Source organism: Carassius carassius, chromosome 30 (genome assembly GCF_963082965.1).
Source record: "Carassius carassius chromosome 30, fCarCar2.1, whole genome shotgun sequence".
In the NCBI taxonomy this organism is placed as follows: Eukaryota; Metazoa; Chordata; class Actinopteri; order Cypriniformes; family Cyprinidae; genus Carassius; species Carassius carassius.
Genome location: NC_081784.1, coordinates 12,476,973 through 12,496,583, shown reverse-complemented (window position 1 = coordinate 12,496,583; position 19,611 = coordinate 12,476,973). Strand labels below are relative to the sequence as shown.

The window sequence follows — 19,611 nt, the reverse complement described above, 5'->3', positions numbered from 1 at the left end:
TGATATAAAGTGGAATTTGGGTTTTGCCTGTTTTTAGCTTGATATCAGCTGTTCAATTACAGAAAAAGTAGAAAAGATGTGTAATTGTTAGCCTGAAATGTGTAATTTGGTCTTGTTAATATCACATCGCAGATCTTAAGGGAATATAATGTTCGTTTCGCTTTTCGGACATTGTTTAATTATAGTTTAGATTATGTGGCCTCACTTGGATGATCAAAGGAGCAAATTGTGCATGAGTTTGTGTCTGTTCATCATAATTTAGGGAGTTGGCTAATCAATGTCTTATGCAGGGAATCTAAACACAGATATTGATAATTTTGTGCTTCTTGTATGTTATGATGGGATAGGCCATGTCACGATGGACAGAAGCGCTCCTTCTCTCTAACTGCCTCAAAGAGCACAGTACACACTACCTCAGTAGTCGCAATGAGCCCACAGCAGCCAGGCAGGAGGATGAAAAGGGACAGGGTGCAAGTGTCAAAAAGAGAGGCAACCCCGAGGAGAAGTGAGAAAGGCTTCTTTTTGAGGAGCCCTGTTTTGTTTAGAGTTGGTCAAGCACAACTACAAAGATGTCGCAGGGGTACTACTGCCTTTGAAATTTTCCAAAGAAAATGATTGTTGGATAAACCGCCCCCCAAAAGCCACTCTCTGGCAAATGGAGGGAGCGTAACCTATGACCCTCAGTATGAAAGTACATCGAGATGTACTCCTCTATACCACCCTAAGCTCACCCGCCCCAATTTCACCCCCTTTGCTCCACCCCATTCAAGCAAAGAGAGAGAAAGAGGAGGAAAAAAAGAATGAAATTCATGTCATTCATTTGCTTCTCATCTCTCTCTCTCCCTCTCTCTCTCTCTCTCTCTCTTATGCTGGGAGAGCGAGCCGTGTCTTAGGAGTCAAGAATTCAATTAGTTGTAAAAACAAGAAAGAAAGCAAGAAAAGAAAGAATCTGTAACAATAAAGCGATAACGGACAGAATGTGCGTTCCCACACGTTAAATACCGGGAGCATACTACTGAAAGCACAGCATGGGAGCTATAGCCTCTGACTGCAGGTGGTGTCCTGAATAATTGCAGTCAATATGCCCCTTCTATGCAGGCTTTGCACAAGCAGATCATTACACACATGCCACATACAGGTGTTCCCCAGGCGCATTTAAGATGGAAACTTTTGTTATTCCCTAAAAAGCATTTCTGCTCAGAGTTCAACTGTGGCTGTGGTGTAATGCACGATTGTCTGTGTCTTTTTTAGCCAGATAGAGTTAAGTCCGTTGAGATAAAAGTTCTGATACATTGTCACAATACTAAAAGAGATTTTAGCTTAAAATAGCTTAAAATAGTTTTACTTAAAATAGCATGTCAACTGTGAAAATTTTATATCTGTGTCAAAATGTGTCAGAATTTTGCTAAGAAGCCTGTAGTTCCAAATGGGAAGAAACTTTAAACTTAAAAAAGATTTAAATTTCCAGACGGAAATAACAGTACTAGCACAAGTGGTGCAGACCCAAGGCATCATAAACCGAGCTCCAGACTGTGACCAAAATGGTAAGAAATGTAGCAAAAAACGTGACAATTATTTAAAATGGAAAGTAGGGTAAATAAAGCGGTATCAGTTAAGTAATAAAGTTTTCGTATTGTCAAGTATCTCCTCATATATCTTTCTGCTGTATGGAAAACAGTGGAAGCCAAGATGTGCAATTCATGAACAAATTATTCAAATTTGACAAAAAATTCAAATTTTTTTTTAATGATCAGTCAAAAAGATTCCCAGTTTCAAACTCGAGTTCGCAATTTGAATTAGATCGTTTAGAGCTGCTTCTAGGTTCACAACTCATACTTGTTTAATTTTAGGAGTCTTTTATGGCTCCCTAGTAATTTTTTTTTATCTGATGTCCTGATACATGTGTAATTTAATTAGTGGCAAGTTATGAGCTCTTCGTAAACTAGCTACTGACATTCTCATGGCTTTTGGTTTTTTCTGTATAATTTTTGGTCTAAATTGATGTAGTGCTGTTGCTCTCTGCTAAGCAAAATGTGGTGTATGGAATGTTCCTCTGACCTCAGATGCAGGGTACATGAACAGAAAGCCAAAAGGTCTGTGAACTCGGGTGTGAGCTGAACAAGGGGGCGGAAAGGGGTTTTGGGGGAGCTGGGCTAGAGGACGGGGCAGCAGGGTTGACATAGAGAGGGAAAGAGAAAGACCCTGTCTATTGTGTTCCTCAAGCCAATATAAATACATCATAACCCCTTTCAATTCAAACATATTTAGGGACTAAGATGAAAGCACTCTAACATCCCCTTGAACAAAGCCAGGGGTCAGCTATAACAAATGAACAACATCCACTGCAAGGCCAATGCATGGGGGGTTAAACTCCCTTTGAACCCTGTCTTTACCCATGGGCTTTAAGAGAGACTGAGATGCGTTTGGGGTCAGTAGATTTATTTCACTGTGTTTAAAATATTTTCCTCATTTATTATAATCATTGCACAGTTAATGACAAGTTAACATATTTTTTATTTACAACCCGAATTCCGGAAAAGTTGGGACGTTTTTTAAATTTTAATAAAATGAAAACTAAAGGAATTTCAAATCACATGAGCCAATATTTTATTCACAATAGAACATAGATAACGTAGCAAATGTTTAAATTGAGAAATTTTACACTTTTATCCACTTAATTAGCTCATTTAAAATTTAATGCCTGCTACAGGTCTCAAAAAAGTTGGCACGGGGGCAACAAATGGCTAAAAAAGCAAGCAGTTTTGAAAAGATTCAGCTGGGAGAACATCTAGTGATTAATTAAGTTAATTGATATCGGGTCTGTAACATGATTAGCTATAAAAGCTTTGTCTTAGAGAAGCAGAGTCTCTCAGAAGTAAAGATGGGCAGAGGCTCTCCAATCTGTGAAAGACTGCGTAAAAAAATTGTGGAGAACTTTAAAAACAATGTTCCTCAACGTCAAATTGCAAAGGCTTTGCAAATCTCATCATCTACAGTGCATAACATCATCAAAAGATTCAGAGAAACTGGAGAAATCTCTGTGCGTAAGGGACAAGGCCGGAGACCTTTATTGGATGCCCGTGGTCTTCGGGCTCTCAGACGACACTGCATCACTCATCGGCATGATTGTGTCAATGACATTACTAAATGGGCCCAGGAATACTTTCAGAAACCACTGTCGGTAAACACAATCCGCCGTGCCATCAGCAGATGCCAACTAAAGCTCTATCATGCAAAAAGGAAGCCATATGTGAACATGGTCCAGAAGCGCCGTCGTGTCCTGTGGGCCAAGGCTCATTTAAAATGGACTATTTCAAAGTGGAATAGTGTTTTATGGTCAGACGAGTCCAAATTTGACATTCTTGTTGGAAATCACGGACGCCGTGTCCTCCGGGCTAAAGAGGAGGGAGACCTTCCAGCATGTTATCAGCGTTCAGTTCAAAAGCCAGCATCTCTGATGGTATGGGGGTGCATAAGTGCATACGGTATGGGCAGCTTGCATGTTTTGGAAGGCTCTGTGAATGCTGAAAGGTATATAAAGGTTTTAGAGCAACATATGCTTCCCTCCAAACAACGTCTATTTCAGGGAAGGCCTTGTTTATTTCAGCAGGTCAATGCAAAACCACATACTGCAGCTATAACAACAGCATGGCTTCGTCATAGAAGAGTCCGGGTGCTAACCTGGCCTGCCTGCAGTCCAGATCTTTCACCTATAGAGAACATTTGGCGCATCATTAAACGAAAAATACGTCAAAGACGACCACGAACTCTTCAGCAACTGGAAATCTATATAAGGCAAGAATGGGACCAAATTCCAACAGCAAAACTCCAGCAACTCATAGCCTCAATGCCTAGACGTCTTCAAACTCGATACATTGTGATGGACGATCCTGCATTGATGCAGTAATAGACCATAATCGATTATAGCCTATGATGTCATTCGCATACACTCTTGTCACATGAGTATTAAAAATGCACTCTCTATTTTTAAATCAGAGCTTGGCTTTTTCCTGCATATGGAACGAGTTTGCGCTAAAGACTTAACAGCGCTTCCATTCTCTGTTATTTTAGTCCTTTACTTTAGATATGCTTTCATTTCTGCCATTTGGAATGCAGTACATATTAAATGCACGAAACTCACCTACTGACAGACTTTCATGTGTGCCTTGAATTTGTTTGTCCTGAAGCTCGCGGCTGCGGTTAAATGCACTTGCATGTACTTTTATGATACAAAATTTATGTCAACACAGTTATGTTTACAGAACAGGACAAAACATCTGATATGTGGAAATAGATCTGTGCATTATTGTGAATGCAGTCTATAAGGCCGCCAGTGTCTAAAAAAATAAGAAAAAAATAAAAGCCCATAACTATTATTATCTTTAAACTTTCGATACTCAGAGCACTCCCAAATACTGAAAGTGCTTTTTGTTTATCACTTGTAATTGTCTATCTGGCCCCCTACTTTATTTTTGCTTGTATATTTTGACACTATATTTAATTTTAATTAAAAGTTTTAATAAACTTTTAATTCTTAACAATAATTAATTCATTATATACTAACTATTTAACATAATTATTTTTAAAAGTAGCCTGCTTATATAATTTAATAAAAATGCACAAAATAAATTTGATGTAATCATGATGCATTGTGAGGCATCGTGATATTGAATTGAATCGAATCGTTGACATGATAATCAAAATCGAATTTAATCATGAAACCAGTGAATACAGGCTTTGTTTTCAAGTGCGTAACCCATGACATTCACTGTTCTTTTGCTGGCGGGCGGTTATCAAACAGCGTTGCATTACTGTGTCCGCCACCTTCTGGATTGCAGGTGAATGGCCTGTATTCGTTGTAAGGCCTCATGCACCGAACCAATATGTTCGTATCGTGACAGTTTGGTACGAATAAATGTATCGTTCCACCTAGGGCTGAAACGATTCCTCGAGTAACTCGAGTAATGGAAGCGGAAGGAGACACAGGCACTGCGTCCGAAATCACATTCTGCAAGGAGTCAGCAGTGCTTTGATTTGAGGGCACGGGCAAACGTAAAGAGAACGTCGTGGCATGTGTCCATTGCAAGATAGAGCTGGCATACCACAACTAGGGCCCTATGATTTCCACGATGCAGAAAACGCGGATGGAATCGCGGAATCCAGTCATAAAAACGGAATTTACAGTTTAACGTGGAATGGAACAGAATTTGCCAAATTTGGAAATGAATTAATCAAAAATAGGTCATTGCACTTACATCACGATATGGACTAATAAGTGAAAATATTAAGCCAGAGCAGTCTATTTAAATATGAATCCTGCATGTTCTGCATGTCTGTGTTAATGAATGGAGCAGAAGCGCGTCTTCATTCATTAAACACACGGAAGTGCGTGTAACGCTCGCGGTAATTTCAGCGTCTGCTGTCTCACTAAATAAGGACGTGAACACATGAACAACATCTCCAGAACTGCTCTGACAGTCACTTCATGAGCATTTGACTGTTTGATTTGAGTAAAACTAGCGTCACATCACATACACAGAACTGTAAAGGTACGCCAACCCATCAAAATAAAAGTCCTGTTAAAGACTATTGTTCAGCAGAATGTACATGGCATACTACAAAAAAAAAAAAAATCCAAAATTATTTTTTTTAAAGGTTTAATCACAACATTTTTTCCATGTTTTATTTTTAATAGTAAATCCCCTTTGTTTACCAAAAGTTAAGTTAATTTTCAATAATTATAAGATAAATTAAATTAATGTTTTATGTGTTTAATGTTTAATGTGCATCTCAGAAAATGCTTTATTTAAAACCCCAACTGAATGGCACTTAAATGCACTTTCGGTCAACTTTATTGTTATTTTTCACAGTACAAGTACAGACAGAGAAACAATGGGTAATAATTAAATGTTTTTTTTTATGTATGCATTGCATTCTATGCATTTAAAAAATGAAAATATTTTTTTTCTAAAAAAGGAAACTTAGTTGTTAATTTTAAAAGACCCAGGAGTCTTATTTTCTCTTGCATAATTAATATTGCACTTTAATTAAGCAAAAACAAATTGTAGCCTATCCGATTACTCGATTAATTGATGGAATTTTTGGTAGAATACTCGATTACAAAAATATTCGATAGCTACAGCCCTAGTTCCACCCCAAATATATACATAAAATAGTACTATCTCTTTTTTATTAATTTTTCCAGAAAATTGTCAATGTTTTACTGTTGTTGTTGTCATGTTTGTCATATGAACTTTTCTGTGATATACTTTTTATTAAACTACTTTTCGAAAAGTTTATGGTCAGTAAGATTTTTTTGTTTTTGATAGAAGTTTCTTATGCTCACCAAGACTGCATTTATTTGATCCAAAACAGTAATATTTTTAAATATTATTTCAATTTAAAATAAGTGATTTCTATTTGAATAGAATTCCACATGTAATTTATTTCTGTGATGACAAAATTATCAAAAGCCAATTACACCAGTCTTCAGTGTCACATTTTCAGAAATTATTCATTGTGCAGATTTTGTGCTCAAGAAACATTTCTTGTTATTATCAATGTAGGTTACTTGTGTTGGTTTGGCCCTAACAGTGTTGTTATTGTGGTGTTCCTCTCCCAGCAAGGGCTAAATTAAAGTTTGTGTGACCCCGGCACTAATTTCATGCTGCACAGTTCCTCGAATAATGTCAGCTGATTAGGTTACCAAAATGGTTGTGTTGGCAGTGAACCCCTGACATGTTCTAATGATCCTGAGGCGTGCTGGGTTTTTGGGGCAGAGGAGTTGGGGTTCGGGGTGGTCAGCATGGGCCGGGGGCTTTTTGGAGAGAGATTGTCCATGCTCTTTGGTTTATAGGGGGCATGAGGTCGAGGGAAGGTGGAGGCACATTAGGCGAGAGAGAGGCTTTGACCTTTTACAGCTATAATATCACTAGAAGTCCCTTTTAGATCAATCAGAACTTGTCTAGGAGACAAAAATGTATTTAATTGTGGTGTTCTATTTTTCTCCTCTTCTCTCCCTCCCTTGTGTTTCTTCACAATCGGACTCACTGAGGGATACATAATTGAAGTAATAGAGAGTAATAAGGGCTGGGAAGAGAGAGCTTTGGCCTTGCCCCTATTGTATCTTGTGTCACACAGGTTCAAAGGTCAGGCAGCCTGCATATTCTATTAGGGCGCACAGCCTTCATTGGGGCAAACGAGTTTACCCAACAGTAATTAAAATGCCAGCACTGGCCAGGCGAGCTGAATATGGTTGATGGGCCACCGCTAACTGGGTTGACAGCTGCCATGGCTGTCTTTGCCAATATGCTTGGGCCCTCAATGAACAAACCAACTGAAACCATCACAGATGAGAACGCATGTTCCCTCAACTTTACTAGCGCTCTCTTTCTTTCTTTCTGCCTTTTTTTACACCAAAAATGGCTTTGCATATTTTTTGTTTGCATATCTCAGTTTCTCATTTTCAGCGACTTGTTGGGTTTTTGTTTGGCACTAATTTTACTGTCAATTATGTTTTTACCTCACCAAATATACAAATTCCTACCTGAAAGCAAGCAAAAATTTTCAACCAAATATGAAAATGTGTTCTGAAAGTGATTCCAATGACATTGTCCCTCTGTGCGGTTATCATTATAGTTGCGGTGTGGACTCTGCTATTCATTTAAATTTATATATATTTCATTTTATATTTATATATAATTTAAATATAGTGTTCCTGTAGCTCAACTGGTAGAGCATTGCGTTAGCAAGAAAGCAAGCGCAAGGTTGGGGGTTCGATTCCCCGGGAACACATGATAGGTAAAAATTGATAGCCTGAATGCACTGTAAGTCGCTTTGGATAAAAGCGTCTGCTAAATATTTAAATTTAGAACAGTTTTTAGAACTATTTTATCTTTATTGTTGTTGGTGTGAACAGGCCTTAATGCCCAATTTATACTTCTGCGTCGAACCTACGCCATAGCCTTTACGCCATAGGCTATGTGTCAGTTTGAATTTATACTTATAATTTTATACGCGTTGTTGTCCGCGTCAACATGCAGTACACAAGCAAACCGCTAGTCTGCAGTGTCCACAGGCATTTTGCTTGTGTAACCCACAGACCATGGCAAAAGCCAAAGAAGAAGCAGCTCATTGGAGAAGCATTAAAGCGTGATGGTGGCAAATAATTATCAAATCATTAAATAATTATTTAAAACTACAAAAAGGAGACAACAATGAAATAGGAGAAGATTGCATTCTTTCCATCTCCTCAAGGACTTGTATCATGGCAGATCAGCATTGTTTGTGGCAGACAACTACTGATGTATAATGCTGTAGTATAATAAATGAAAAGATACTTGTTATTTGCTTCGTTTTATTTTATATAAGAAGGTCTAATAGTAAAATATATTAAAGTGCACTTAAACACACAAAACTCAAGTACATACAGAGGGAGGAGTTCAAGCAGACCCAACACAGCGTTTGTGGTCCGCGTAGATTTGACACGGTGTTAGATTTTTAGAGAGGTGCACGTCAGGCTTTAGTGTAGGCAACGGTTAAGGATGTGCGTCTATGCATAGGCTACGGTTTGATACAGATGTATAAATCAGCCTTAACCAACCGACCCCACATATGTTGTATGTGTATTTGTGTGTGTGTGTGTGTGTGTGTGTGTGTGTGTGTGTGTGTGTGTGTGTGTGTGTGTGTGTGTGTGTGTGGTGTGTGTGTGTGTGTGAGTGAGATGAAGGGTCACTGTCCATCTCTGGTTTTGTGCTGGGGGTTTGGTGTTGGACACCAGGCGCTACAGAGCTTATTCACACGGGTTGGTTGTTAATTTGGGGCCACACTGGTATTCCATTGTGAAGCCTGTTTCTTTGGTTGATGTTAGTGGGAGGGCGAAGAGCCCCCCTGCTCTTACTCTAGGTTTTCTCTAGGGGTATGAAAGTATGCGAGAGAGGGAGCTGCTTTGTGATTTGTGTAGTTTTACTCACTTCTCGCATGGTGCGTCAGTAAGCATTCGCTGCGAGGCATGTTGACGCTGCATAACACTGTACATAGTTGGCACAGAGACTGAGAAAGCATTCTGTCATTGAAAGAGACCATCCCAGCAGGGCATTGTAGAAATACCTGAGTGCTAAAACAGGCACATTCCTGTGTGTTCACTAGTGTGAGGGTCCTATTGTTCAGCTCACCTCCGAACACAATGAAGGGAGCAGGAGAGCCTTGAGCCTCGCCCGCCAATCCCAGCTCTCCAGGAGGGCTCTAATCACGTATCGCGCAGTTCAAAACCCCCTGCGCTCACACACCCGCCCACCTGTACCTGCTCAATTAATTTCAACCTGTCACCCAACTAAAAAAGGGGCATCTGAGTGTTTTTGTTTCTTTTTCTTTCTTTTTTCCCCCTGGATGTCTTGTGAATGAAAACACATCTGTGAACAAATCCGTTGTCTCAACATACCCTTCAGCCAGTCTTTACACCTCGCTACGCTCCATTCACTTTTCAAAATTAGTTTTTAATGCTCTGTGTGTATTCTATCCAGGAGCCAAAATATTACTCCACTGTCACGTCACCTGCTCAGTATTTAAATGCTAAAAGCATTAAATGCTGTAACAAAGATTATTTCAGCAAATGTTCTGAAAGGCACTGAAGGCTCTTAATCACAGATTTTGTAAAGTTTTCTTAATAATATATACAAACTAATAATATTAATAATATTATTATTATTATTATGCCTAAAATGCAATCATTACTAAAGGTCTTTATATCTTTGCAGCAACTTTGTGACAGGACCAGTCTGCTGTGAGAATTTTGCTCCGAATCTGGGACACAGAAAGGTACGTTTTTGTATTTCTACATGGCTAATATATATATATATATATATATATATATATATATATATACACACACACACATTTATTGCAGGGGCGTAGCCATCTTTTCAGATATATATATATATATATATATATATATATATATATATATATATGTCTGTGTGTGTGTGTAATTTCATTACGATATAACATTTCTGTGATCTATATAGCCTAATAGTCAACAGTTTTTAACTGTAAGATTTTTTATGTTTTGAAAGAAGTCTGTTCTACTCACCAAGTCTGCCTTTATTTGATCGAAAGTACAGCAACAGCCGTAATATTGTGAAATATTTATACTATTTAAAATAACTGTTTTCTTTCTTAGTATATTTTAAATGTAATGTATTCCTGTGATCAAAGGTGAATTTTTAGCATCATTCCTCAGTGTCACATTAATCTGAAATTAATTCTTAATATGCTGATTTGCTGATTATCAATATTTAAAACAGATGAGTACATTTTCTTCAGCATTTTTTGATGAATAGAAGGATCCACAGATCAGCATTTATCTGAAATAAAAAGCTTTCGCAACATACACCATATCATTCAAAAGCTTGGTCAGTATATATTTTTGTTAAATAAATTATAGAAATTAATACTTTTATTTAGCAAGGATTCTTTAAATTGATCAAAAGACGTGATGACAAAGACATAATTTTACAAGAGATTTCTATTTCAGATAAATGCTGCTCTTCTGAACTGTCTATTCATCAAAGAAACCTAAAAAAAATTCTACTCAGCTGTTTTCAACATTATCATAATTATCATTATCAGAGTTTTTTTTTTTTTAGCAGCAATTCAGTATGTCAGAATTATTTCTGAAGGATTGTGTGACTGGAGTAATGAAGCAAAAAAATTCAGCTTTGAAAACTCAATAAATTACATTTTGAAATATATTCAAATAGAAAACAGCTATTTTAAATAGGCTAGTAAATATATTTAAAAAATTTCACTTATTTGCAGTACTTGGATCAAATAAATGCAGGCTTGGTGAACAGAAGAGACTTCTTCTTCAAAAAAAAAAAAACATTAACAAGTTTACTGTTCAAAAACTTTTGACTGGTAGTGGAAACTAAAGGCAACTAATTTTTCTCTAATTTCTAGTTTTTTTGGGGTTTTTTTGGCTTAGAAATCTATAACTGCTGGACAATAACAAATAATAATGATTTGTTTATATACTACAAACACTTTTTATCACATAATAAGGCAGAATAGTTTCTATACTGTAATAAATGCTATGTCAATTAGCACTGCATTGTTCATATACTTTATTTATCACCTGCTGGAGATTTTTTTGGACTTGAAAAAAACAAAACCGAAAACAACTGTTTTCATACAGCAATAGCTGGACGCTGTTGTCCATATTAGGAGTTTCCTGGTATGACTTTCTGTGCGAGAGCGCCCTCCGGCTTCTAGTATGAATGAAACAAACACTTGCATTAGAGTTTAGCGCTCTGTGATGTTCATTTCGCCTTCTCGGTCTGAAAAAAACATCAGGTCATGCGCAGACTATCCTGTCTCTTTGAGTTTAAATCTATATTTATTCACACCTGCTCTTGAAAACCTCTATATGAACACACTTGACCGAAAAAGTGCAGGGGACGAATTTCCTTGATATTAAAAGTGGGGGGGACACGTCCCCCGAGTAATCTATGCCCCCGATTTATTGTAATATTTATTTGTCCTATTGAACCTGGCGCTGGAACATGTTCCATCTCTTCCATTTTTGGTTATGGTATTGCATCTTTGTTTTGTCAGCAAATCTTTCAATAGAGTCTGCCTTCTCAAATCTTTACATCATCATTATCGTTATTATTTTACACAACTAATTTAAATTATATGTTGTGTAAATAGCCCCCCCAAAAATTTGTTCTGCTTCTTATCGAAACTACCATTAGAATTTAAGTTAGATCTTAATTATTTTTAATGCATAAGGTTTCATAGCAGCATTTAGTTAAATGTGGATCCTACATGTATAAAGCTCAAAAATGAATTCTGATGTGTTTCTATTAGAAACTGTTAATTTTACACAAAGTGAAAGTAGAAACTTTATCATGATGATGGAAGTCTGCACCATTATCTCTTTCTCTTTGGGAAGTTCAAAGCTGACTTAAAAATTCCTGTCATGAAAAGCCAGGCTTAAACCTGATACAACCTGACTGGTTTCCGTAATTCCTCAGCTTTACCTGTTGAATTCCGCCTACTTGCATGTTGTCAGTTTAAGGAAAGTAAAGAGGAGATGGTTGGTGGGGGGGAGTTCCGGTACCAAATGACAAAGAAATCTGAGATGGGAAAAATTGCAGGGAAGGAGTAGAGGCGATTCCAGACAGATTTCCTTGGGAATCACGTTCAATAGAACACCGGAACACAAAAGTTGAGGCAAGATTAAAGTGACCCACCGATGTGCTTGTGTTTGATCTGTGAGACGCGGGTCGCCAGTGTCAGCTTGATGGACACGTGGGCTGGCCGGCTATCAGAATGCAGATGCACGCACAGGTAAACAGGCCATTGAATCAAGTTAGACTTACTACAGCCCTGTTAAACTAGGAACCAATTAAGGTTACACAGAGGTGTGACAGTCAGTGAACAGGCAAGAGTCTTTGTTGCTTTGATTTAAAACAGACATTTTTTCAGAAATATTATATGTCATCAAAAAGTTTAGGCTTGGTGAGATTTTTTTTTTCCATGATTTTTTCAAAGAAGTCCCTTATGCATTATCGAAGCTGCATTTCTTTAAACTGTAATGACTGTATATTATTACAATTTAAAATATATTTGCTATTTCAGTATATTTTAAAATGTCATTTTAATTTTCAACGGTCATTACTCCAGTCTTCGGTGTCACATGATCCTTCAGAAATCATTCTAATATTCTGATTAGAATATATAATTCTTCTTATTATGAATGTTGAAAATGATTATGCTGCTTTATGTTTTTGTGGAAAGTCAGTGTTTAATTTTTGAAGGATTCTTTGCTGAATAAAAATCTAAATTGTAACATTCCAAATGCCTTTCACTGTTGAAAAATCTAATGCATCCTTAATAAATAAAAAATATATAATGTTTTTATTTTTAAATCAGGCTGACCTCAAACTGTAATATTTCACAATATAACTGTTTTTAAAGTTGTTTTTTTCTTTGATTAAAAGACTTTAAAAACTGTTATACTGTGAAATATTATTAACCTTGAGCATAAGAGACTTCTTAAACAAAAACATTAAATATCTATATCCCAAACATTGTATATACTATACATTAATTAAACAAATTATTATTATTATTATTTTAAAATTCTTGATTCTTATTAATACTAGCTTCAGGTAATATTTTATTACATTTAGTTGTACTTGCTTTTAGAAAAGAGGTTTCAGTAGATTTTTGTGTCACACATTACCGGATTAGTTGTATATGCAAAATATGTGCATTTTAACACTGAGAGCATTACCTGAGTGTTAAGTGTCTCAGGAGCGTTTAGTGACCTGTCCTGGAGTGAGTCGTGTTGTCTTTGTGTAACTGCACTAGGGTCAGTTGAATCCTGCCATAATGTGTTCCCATCTAGTAATCAGGTGCACCTTGTGTGAGGAGCACAAAGCCGCCAGTCACAGGGGGCTGAGAAACCAACTGATGAGTGGAGGGGCTGGGGGGTGACAGGGAATGGGGGCTGTGTGTGTGTGTGTGTGTGTGTGTGTGTGTGTGTGTGTTCCTATGTCTCCCTTTTTAACATTTCCCAGACAGGCAACCAGCATAACCCTTAGACGACCTGCATAAACATGAAACACATTCAAGCAGTTACATTTACCTCAGTCAGAGCAAACATCCAACCTGTTTGCCACAGGAGTGTTGACTGTACAGTAGCTCTGTAATGTCAAGGTTGGTTTTATGTTCAGCAAAAGAATATAAGTTATAGAAAATTGAAGTTTTTCAAGTAATTCACTGGATAGTAAAGGATCTTCAGAAACACCACATCACCTAAGAGAGAGATTTTCGGATGTTTTTTGAGCCTGCTACTTCAAGTTTAACTGGCAAAAGCCACTGATATATTTTTTTAACATATTCTTGGAGGAATAATAGAGAGGATGTGTACAGGCTAAGATCACTCAGACCCTCATGTCTCATAGTACCAGCTGACCGGCTGCTTAAACTCTTTTCTTTCCTTCCCTCATGATGCTGTAATTAGTTTGAGTATGAAGAACATTAAAGGGTTAGTTCATCGAAAAATGAAAATTATGTCATTAATAACTCAACCTCATGTCGTTCCAAACCCGTGAGACCTCCGTTCATCTTCAGGACACAGTTTAAGATATTTTAGATTTAGTCTGAGAGCTCTCAGTCCCTCCATTGAAACTGTATGTACGGTATACTGTCCATGTCCAGAAAGGTAAGAAAAACATCATCAAAGTAGTCAATGTGACATCAGAGGGTCAGTTAGAATATTTTGAAGCATCGAAAATACATTTTGGTCCAAAAATAGCAAAAACTACGACTTTATTCAGCATTGTCTTCTCTTCCGTGTCTTTTGTGAGCAAGTTCAAAACACAACAGTTCAATGACATCCGGTTCGCGAAATGAATCACTGTAACCAGATCTTCTTGAACCAGTTCACCAAATCTAACTGAATTGTCTTAAACGGTTCTCGTCTCAAATAAGCTTTAATCACCAAATGACTTAAGCTGTTAACTTTTTTAATGTGGCTGACACTCCCTCTGAGTTAAAACAAACCAATATCCCGGAGTAATTCATGTACTCAAACAGTACACTGACTGAACTGCTGTGAAGAGAGAACTGAAGATGAACACCGAGCCGAGCCAAATAATGAACGAAAGATTGACTCATTCACGAGTCAAGAACCGTTTCTGTCAGACGTGTCTGATTTGAGAATCGAGGAGCTGATGATACTGCGCATGTGTGATTCACCGTGAAGCAGACTGACACACAGAGCGCCTGAACCGAACTGATTCTTTTGATGATTGATTCTGAACTGATTCTGTGCTAGTGTTATGAGTGCGGGTAAACCGAAGGCTTGAATGTAGAGCAATCATCGCCAATGACGTCATTATGTTGAGCGCAAAAGAACTGGTGAACCGTTTTCTTCAACCGGTTTATTGAATCGAAATGTCCGAAAGAATGAGTCAATCTTTTGTTCGTTATCTGGCTCGGCTCGGTGTTCATCTTCAGTTCTCTCTTCACAGCAGTTCAGTCAGTGTACTGTTTGAGTAAATTAATTACTCTGGGATATTGGTTTGTTTTAACTCAGAGGGAGTGTCAGCCAAATTTAAAAAGGTAACAGCTCAAGTCATTTGTGGATTAATGCGTATTGGAGACGCGAACCGTTTAAAACGATTCAGTTCGATTTGGTGAACTGGTTCAAAAAGATCCGGTTACATCGAATGATTCGTTCGCGAACCGGATATGACAAACTGCTTTGTTTTGAACTCTCTCATAACAGACACGGAAGAGAAGACAATGCTGAATAAAGTCATAGCTTTTGCTATTTTTGGACCAAAATTTATTTTCGATGCTTCAAAAAATTCTAACTGACCCTCTGATGTCACATGGACTACTTTGATGATGTTTTTCTTACCTTTCTGGACATGGACAGTATACCGTACATACAGTTTCAATGGAGGGACTGAGAGCTCTCGGACTAAATCTAAAATATCTTAAACTGTGTCCCGAAGATGAACGGAGGTCTTACAGGTTTGGAACGACATGAGGGTGAGTTATTAATGACATAATTTTCATTTTTCGATGAACTAACCCTTTAAGATTGCACTACTGTTGGCCAGCACTCTAGTAGAATGTTGTATTCTATAGTGTCTTTTAAGTCCAGTGCTTGAAAAAAATACTTGATTTAATCATCAGGCTGAAGACAGACGATCAGTCCCCAGACACCAAAGCAAAGTTTTACTGTTTTGCCAAAATGGATATGAATGTTGTTTTAATGTAAATGTATTAAGTAATATTTACATGAAAATTGTGATATTGTTTTTTGCCATAGGGATAGCATGCAAACATTGTTCTAACATTTTTGCAAAATTAATCTAAGCACCAAATGTGAGTAAATAAGCCCATTATTTCATTCAGTTTTTTTCATAAACATTATGTAAAATGATTGGTGGGACAAAAGAATGGCTCAATTTGATGTGGCAAAAGTTAGTTTTAGACCCTGAATATGGATTACGTTGTCCATGCCAACTTTTAATTCAACTTTCATAATAAAGAAATTGGAAACATTTCCAGCTTTGCAGAATTTCTTACTTTGCCCTGGACATGGCAGTTATGCTCTTTCTTTAATGTCTTTCTCCTCTTGAATGTAAAAAGTCTGTGATCAGCCAGAGTCAGGGACACACAAGTGGAGCTTTAAAAGGATCTCACAATTGCCCAGAAGTTCTTGACATTTTTTCTCTCAAAGAAAAGGGTTAAACGGCTGGATCCTACAAAGAGCTGTTATACAAATTGCAATCTCATTGTTTTTAAGAGAACACGTGTGACATTTAAAAGTCTCCATTGTCCTGTTCCATGGTTTTTTTTTTCTTTTCTCTCTTTGCTGGTGGTTATTTCGACTGTAGGCTAAATTGGCTGACATGCAGATGGCACAATGTGATTTCTGTTTGTTTTAGGCCCTGAAAACCTCAGCAGGGCTCTTTATGTACCTGTCTCACATCCTTTCAGGGCACTGAATGTTTCCCATAGCTTCCCTGTGCCAGTTTACCCTCTACACTTAACCTTACAAGAGCGTTTGCTCAAAATGACCCTTTTCTGTGGATCTAACACCCAAAAAAATGTCCTCAGCATTTCCCTTTTTCAAAATCCATCAATTCATTAAAGTTCCCTTTCATAAAGTGTGTGTGTGTGGCCCAAATGGTCAAACAGAGACAGAGGACTGTTAGGGAGGCAAGACTCACCATTTTTCTTGATGGCCCTGAGACCATAACTCTTGACTACTTATGAACACATGCCATTCTTTATAGTGTAGAATAGGGATTTAAAAACTCCCAAGCAAAATCAGAACATAAAAAGCGAGGACCCTTATTTGCAACTGTCTTTAGGGCCATTGTAAAGGATGTTCGTTTTTAACAAATATGAAGATTTAACTCTTATTTAAGTAGCCAATGGTTAAGGCAGTTTTTTTTTTTTTTACTTTGATAAAGACTGCAAATATAGAATAGTATAAATAGAATTTGTGTGAAGGCACAATTGCTGAAGATTATTTTTTAAATTTCATATGTATACATATATATTATTACTAGTTTTTTTTATTATAAAACTATATATATATATATATATATATATATATATATATACACATACATACATACATACATATATACATATGTGTGTGTGTGTGTGTGTGTGTGTGTGTGTGTGTGTGTGTGTGTGTGTGTGTGTGTGTAATTAATTTATAATCTATTAATTTAAAGTTTCTTAAATATAATTTGATTATACTTTTAAGTCCCATTAATGTGTATGAAGCAAGAAGCACCAGTGTGTTGATCGGCTTGCCGTCAGCTCCGTCAACTTCTATGTTTGTTTGTGTTGTCATTTACGCTATGTCGGTACTGTTCCGTTGTTGCTACAAGGTCCTATGATCGGAATACTTTGCTGGATCTCAGAAACGCACTGGTGACCCCTGTTCTTTACGACCGATGTCACCCTGCAGTTATTTACCCCATCGCTGAGTGCGTCATTCGGCTACCTTGCTGTATCTCTAACCGGAGGAAGCGTCGGAGGCCCCGAGGCAAACGTGGAGGCGTCCGGGTGAAGATCAGGAGAGGAGCGAGTGGTTCTCCTATACAATCAGGTCTCTGCCAGCTCTCTGAAGCCATCCTAGGTCGGAAGGATCTCTACCTGGCTCGACGTTCTTGGGATTTGAGGTACTCTTGTCACGTACACATTACCCTGCATCATCGACCCCAAATGTCCGTTAGCTCTGCTCAACCTAGATTGCGTGTCCACAGCGGTGGGGTGAACTCGCTGAACATCCGCTCTTTGGAATACTCTCGCTGCCCCCAGTCTGCGGCCTTTTCAAATGCAAAAGTGGCCCTGGTCAATAGCAGGTCAGTGTCTAACATGACTTTTTTTCCCATCACAATCTGGATTTTCTGTTTTTAACCGAGACATGGATTAGCGCTGGAGTTGGCCAGTCGTCTGTTTTTAGTGAACTTTGCCCAACTAATTGTTCATTTATTAGCACGCCGAGGTGCGTCGGAAGAGGAGGCAGCGTGGCTCTTGTTTTTAGGAACAATTTTAAATTACGGACACTGTATGCAGGGACTTTTTCCACTTTAGAACTGCAATGTGTAATTGTAGAATCTGTTAAGTCACCATTGGTTTGTGTACTGATCTATAGGCCCCCTAAGCCTGACAAAGACTTTATAACTGAATTCTCTGACTTTCTTTCTCATTTTTTGTCACTGTATGATCGTCTCCTTATACTTGGTGACTTTAATATTCATGTTTGCTGTCCGGATAGACCTATGGTTAGCGAATTCTCTGGTGTAATAGATGCCTTTGGCATTACGCAACATATAGATAAAGCTACTCAAAAACTGGGACACACACTTGATTTAATTTTATCATATGGTTTTAATGTCGATAATATTTTGATTGAGGAGGCCACTTTCTCTGATCATAAGCCTATTAAATTTGACATCACCCTTTTCAGTTCCCAGCAAACTGTCAGAGTTCAGGATCATTCCTGTCGCCAGATACATTCTATTACTGCAACTCCGTTTTCTGATAGTTTTTTGAGTGGAAATGTTGCATCTATTATTGCAACAGAGGCATCATTCTCCTCTAGTCCTGATGAATTAGTCACCCTTTTTCACTCATCTTGCTCTTCCATACTTGACTCTGTAGCACCTTTCACATACACTCGCTCCAAACTAAAATCTCATTACTGGTTAGATGAGAATACGCGCTCTCTTAGGCAGGCCTGTCGTAAAGCTGAAAGGAAATGGAAAAAGGATCATCTCAATGTTTCTTTTCAAATTTTTAAATCTGCATTAGCTTCTTTTCAGGCAGCAGCAAAAATAGCCAGAGCAAAGCACCTCTCTGATTTGATCAGTAAACACTCAAACAGACCTAAAATTTTATTTAGTACAATAAACTCTGTTATCAACCCCTCAAATTCCCCAGTTGTTGATGTATCTACTGATACCTGGGAGGAATTTCTTAAGTTTTTTAACTAATAAAATTGAGAACTTTAGATCAGTGTTTACTCCCACCTCATCTGCTACTCCACCTGATTGCTCAGGGGTACTGGCTACTTTTAACCAATTTCAGTCAATCTCTCTCATTGAATTGAGGAATTTAGTATCACATATGAAACCTACTACTTCATCTTTTGATTCTATCCCCTCTTCTATTATAAAGAATGTTTTTGATGTAGTCTGTCCCTCCATTTTGGTCATCTTAAATCTATGTCTTGCATCCGGCACTGTCCCTACATGTTTCAAGCATGCGGTTGTCCAGCCCCTGCTCATAAAACATGATCTCGATGTTAAATGCCTAAATAACTACCGTCCCATTTCTAAGCTTACTTTTATCTCTAAAGTTTTGGAAAAAGCTGTTCTGTCACAGCTGCTCCCCTTTTTGACCACTCACAATATACTAGAACCTTTTCAGTCAGGTTTTAGATAATTTCATAGTACTGAAACCGCTCTGCTCAAAGTAACCAATGATCTTCTCCTTACACTAGATTCAGGTGATAATGCCATCCTGATATTATTGGATCTTAGTGCCGCCTTCGACACTATC

General features: G+C 37.7%; 1 pseudogene; it reads left to right on the top strand.

Moving 5' to 3' along the window:
- The window catches only part of LOC132110653 (F-box/WD repeat-containing protein 4-like), a 36,063-nt pseudogene that overhangs the window by 9,161 nt on the left and 7,291 nt on the right, over positions 1-19,611 (top strand).